The sequence below is a fragment of the Priapulus caudatus genome, unplaced genomic scaffold (genome assembly GCF_000485595.1).
Source record: "Priapulus caudatus unplaced genomic scaffold, Priapulus_caudatus-5.0.1 Scaffold413, whole genome shotgun sequence".
NCBI classification, from domain to species: Eukaryota; Metazoa; Priapulida; class Priapulimorpha; order Priapulimorphida; family Priapulidae; genus Priapulus; species Priapulus caudatus.
In genome coordinates this window covers 198,634-203,545 of record NW_014577474.1, presented here as the reverse complement: position 1 = coordinate 203,545, position 4,912 = coordinate 198,634, and the positions used below count along the sequence as shown (strand labels likewise).

Below are 4,912 nucleotides of genomic sequence, written 5' to 3'. Positions count from 1 at the left end.
CGATCTCACCACAGCTGAACAATTACTTCTACGATCTAACCACAGTTTCGAACAGATACTTCCTACGATCTCGTCACAGTGAACATTACTTCCTTACCGATTCACCACAGTGAACGATTACCGCCCACGAATCTCACGACAGTGAACATTACTTCCCTACAATCTCACCTACAGGAACATTACTTCCTACGATCTCACCACAGTGAACAAATACTTCCTACGATCTAATACACAGTGACATTACTTCCTACGATCTCATTTCACAGGAACATTAACTTCCTACGATCTCACCACAGTGAAACATTAGCTTCTACGCATCTACACAAGTGGAACATTACTTCCTACGATCTCGATCCACGTGAACTTACTTTCCTACAGATCTCACCACAGTGAACATTTACTTTCCTACGATTACACCACGAGTTGTGAACATTATCTTCTACGATCTCACACAGTGAACATTACTTCTACGATCTCACCACAGTGAAGCATTACTTCCTACATCTCCACCACGTTAACATTACTTCTACGATCTCACACAGTGAACATTACTTCCTACGATTCTCACCACAGTGAACAATTACTTTCCACGATCTCACACACAGGAACATTTACTGTCCATGATCTAACACAAGTGACATTACTCCTTTACGAATCTCACTCACAGTGAAACATTTACTTCCTACGATCTCACACCATGTGAACATTTACTTCCTACGAGTTCACCACAGTGAACATTACTTCCTACGATTCTACCACAGTGAACATTACCTTCCTACGATCCTCATCACACTGTGAACGATGTACTTCTACGGATCTTCATCACAGTGAACATTATATTCCTACGACTCACCACAGTGAACATTGTACTTTCTCTACGAAATCTCACCACATCCGTGAACATTACCTTCTACGATTCACCACAGCTGACACATTACTTCCTACGGATCTCACCACAGGTAAACATTACTTCCTACGATCTCACCACAGTGCAACCATTAACTTGCCTACGATCTAATCACAGTGAATTACTTCTTACGAAGCTCACCGCTAGTGACATTACTTCTACGATCTAATCGACAGTGAACATTACTGTCCTACGATTCTCACCGCCAGTGAACATTACTTCCTACGATCTAATCACATAGTGAACATTACTTCCTACGATCGTCACCAGTGAACTTATTCTACGATCTCACCACAGTACATTACTTCCTAACGGATCTAACCACAGTGACATTACTTCCTACGCATCTCCATCACAGTGAACATTACGCCCAAGATCTCACACAACAGTCCTCTCACCGCAACGGTCGTCAGCTCCACAGTCTCACACGCCTCGCGCCACACAGTCTCACACGCCTCGTGCCTCACGTCTCGCGTGTCTCGCGCTGACTACTCAGCGACCTGACTCGGCTGTAGTTCTCCTGATATCGCGGGTGCTCTTCACGAGCTGATTGCGTCGCTACTCTACGCGCTCGTCGCCGCCGCTCACGTCGTGCTCCCTCCCGCCAGCTGCCCTGACTCATCGGTTTGATAAACCGCCCAGGAACGGCACTGCTCTTGGCAGCAACAGACAACATAGAAGACATTGTCAACGTACGACATCCCGCAGCAAAATCACAGCTGTCTAAGCACCCAAGTCGATGATCACGCCCGGAACGGATGCTGCCCAATGCACACGAAACAAAACCACAGACGTCAGCAAGCACGCCCACAGCCGCAACCCGTACGCATGTACAGCGGAAGTTTACTCTTACTCACTATCCTCTCCTCCTTAACTGCCTTTTCTCCTCTCCTCCTCCTCCTCCTCCTCCTCCTCAGTCCTACGTCCTATCTATTCTACCTCCTATTTCTACCTTCCACTGCATTTCTTCTTCTCTCCCTTACGTTCCTCTCTCCTCCTACCCTCCTCCTCCTACCTACGTCTCCTCCTGCTCCTACGTCATCCTCCTTCCTCCTTCCTACCTCACTCGTCCTACTCGACTCCTCCTCCTTACCTATCCTCCTCCTCCTTTCCATCCTCTCCTCCTCCTTCCCTCTCCGTACCTTCGCCTCTTCCTCTCCTACCTCTCCTCCTCCGCCTCCTCTCCTCCTCCTACCTTCTCCTCCTACTCCTCCTACCTCTCTATCTTACTCCTCATACATCTCCTCTCCCGCCTCCTCCTAGCTTCGCCTCCTCCCCCTCCTACCTCTCCTCCTTCCTCCTCCTCTACCTCGCTCTCCTCCGCCTCCCTCCTCCTCTACCTATCCTCGCCTCTCCTTCCCTAGCCTCACCTTCTCTCCTACCTCGCCTCCTCTTCCTCTACTTCCTCCTCCTACCTCGTCTCCTTTCCTCTTCCTCCTCACTCCTACCTCTCCTCCTCCTACCTACCTCGTCTCCTCGTCCACCTCCTCCTGCCCTCCTTGCTCCTACCTCGTTCTCTCCTCCTCCGCTCTCCTCCTCCTACCCTCCTTCTTCCTTCCTACCTCTCCTCCTCCTCCTCCTTACCTTGCCTCTCCTCTCTTCTTCCTCCTACCCCTCCTCCTCCTTCCTACTCGTCTCCTCCTCCTCCTACCATCTCCTCCTCTCCTACTGCCTCTCTCTACCTACCTCGTCTCCTCCTTCCTCCTACCTCGCCTCCTCCTCCTCCTACCCTCCGCCTACCTCTACTCCACTTCCTCCTCCCTAAGATGGTAGGAGCACAGCCTCGACACTCAGGCACTCACTTTTTCTTTTGCTCTTCTTTACACAAAATTAACAAGCGATATTTCAACACAACACACTCACCTGAGACTTCACCTTAACACCTATCCTACAATAGCCATCTAGCGTGGAACAATGCACACGGTATCAGATCTGCACGATTATAACTCTGGATCAACCCCAAACTAGTCATTGCTGTGTATTTGCTCCACTGAGTATTCACTCATTCGCTCGCATCATAATATGATCAACTAACACACAATATCACCGTGTCTTTGCTTCATATTCACTCATTCGCACGCATCATAATATGATCAACTAACACACAATAAATATCAACAAAACTAACACACAATATCGCGCCTGTAAAAGTAAGCGGTAAAGTACCGACGTGCCGGCACTCGTGCCAAGGCGCCGGCAAAGTACGGGCAGGCAAGATGGAACTGCCGCTCAACCCACGGAGAAATCCACGAGAGGGGAAACCAGTTTGACCGATAATGTTTTCCCCATTCGCGGGGAGCCGTCGGTAGCGAGTTGTCTGTCTTTTGTGGGGATAACGGCGTCTTATCGCTCCGACGAACTCACAGAAGCTGCTTCGAATAGAGATGTTTACAAAGAGCAACCTCTTTAGAGTTGACCTCTGGACGGGTATCTCCACAGGAGTCGGTTTTTAGATGCCAGCCGTGAGGGGATAGCGATCCGCAGACAGTGGCACACGAACTATGATCCATGGTGAGGTGAATGACACGGGCTTTCAGATATTTTCTATGCCATTCAGGTGCCTGAATAGGTGGGTTTTTTCCCTCTGTCCGGGGTTTATTCGCAGTCGTGAAAAACTCGCGGGCTAACAATATATCGTCATTATAAAGCACAAACCAGAAGAACTGCAATCATAGGGAATTCAACGTGTGCGTGCACACACGCCATGTACACGCACGCACGCACGCCATGTACACGCACGCACGCACGCACGCAGATGCAACTTCCAGTTCGGTTTGATTATTAGTTATGATATTACTTGCTTATTTGATCACAAAGCACTATGTGAATTTAATTAAATGCCAGGGGCCCGTTGTCAGAAACAAAATTAGTCTAAACATTAGTCTTAACAATTTCTCCTAGACCGTCGACATCACTTTGTTTCATATTGTTATGAGGAAATCTGCGACAATTTTTCATTCTCATAACTTCGCAGCATTTCTGTCAATTTAAGAGAAAAAGTTAATGTTAAAACTAATGTTAAGATCAATATTGTTTCTGACAACGGGCCCCAGGCTTTTACGCTTTTGTAAAACAACGTCAATCATTGAAATCGGCAGGAACATGCAGTTTCTGTTCCACTAAACACAGTTTGCGGAGATTATTTGACACTAACGCTAGGTAATTATATATATAAAACGGCATAGTAACAACCGGAAATACGGTTAAACTAAAGTCTGAAATTTCCCGTCGCTAGCAAATATTAAACAGCACACGATGAAATAATGACGCCACCAATTTATTTCCCTCGGCCTTCATCATTTCCGAGTTGTGTTCACTTAAAACTATCACACTCGTAGAGCAAACAAAAATCGCGGACAGGTTTGCACGACTCCACAATTGCTTTCTAACGTTTGCTCTGCCATTATTAAACGCGATGCTTGTGAACAAAGACTGCCGACCACGTGACGAGAACACCTAACTTCACACCGAAAATGCTATATCTATAACTCCCATTCCGAGGTTAGCCAGAGCAACCGATTTCACACGGTAGGTGCGATGTATTATCTATAAGTCTCGCCCAGGGCAGAAGGATTAAACTGCAGAAACAATAATCTAAGATGATCGATGCTTTTTGACAGTTATCACCAAAGAGACGAAGTGTCCCGGTGCTCCCTCCCCACAGCCACTTCTGCTCACTCGTTTTCACAGAGTTCGGTTACACTAAACCCGCACGCAAGAGTACTGTGAGAAAGATAAAAGGAGGTGCCGAGGTAGGCGTGGGGTCACGGTTGGAGCTCACACACGCCAGACAGAAACACACAGCTATAGAGTGGACGCTTATTTATCAGACACGTGCTAAGAGTTAATGCTTGCACTCAGCAGAGATAAACTCACGGTTTAAGCTTACACGCACTAGCCACAGGCAGACGATTAAAAGTTACACTTGCCGGGCATGTGCTCATGGTTAAAACTAACATTCACCACACATTATTCAAACTTACACTTATCAGGCGCGTGCTCATG

General features: G+C 47.4%; 1 protein-coding gene across 1 annotated transcript in view; it reads right to left on the bottom strand.

The window, feature by feature from the left end:
* LOC106810148 (filamin-A-like) overlaps window positions 1–4,912 on the bottom strand; it is a gene marked incomplete in the record, with an annotated part of 76,614 nt that overhangs the window by 42,524 nt on the left and 29,178 nt on the right.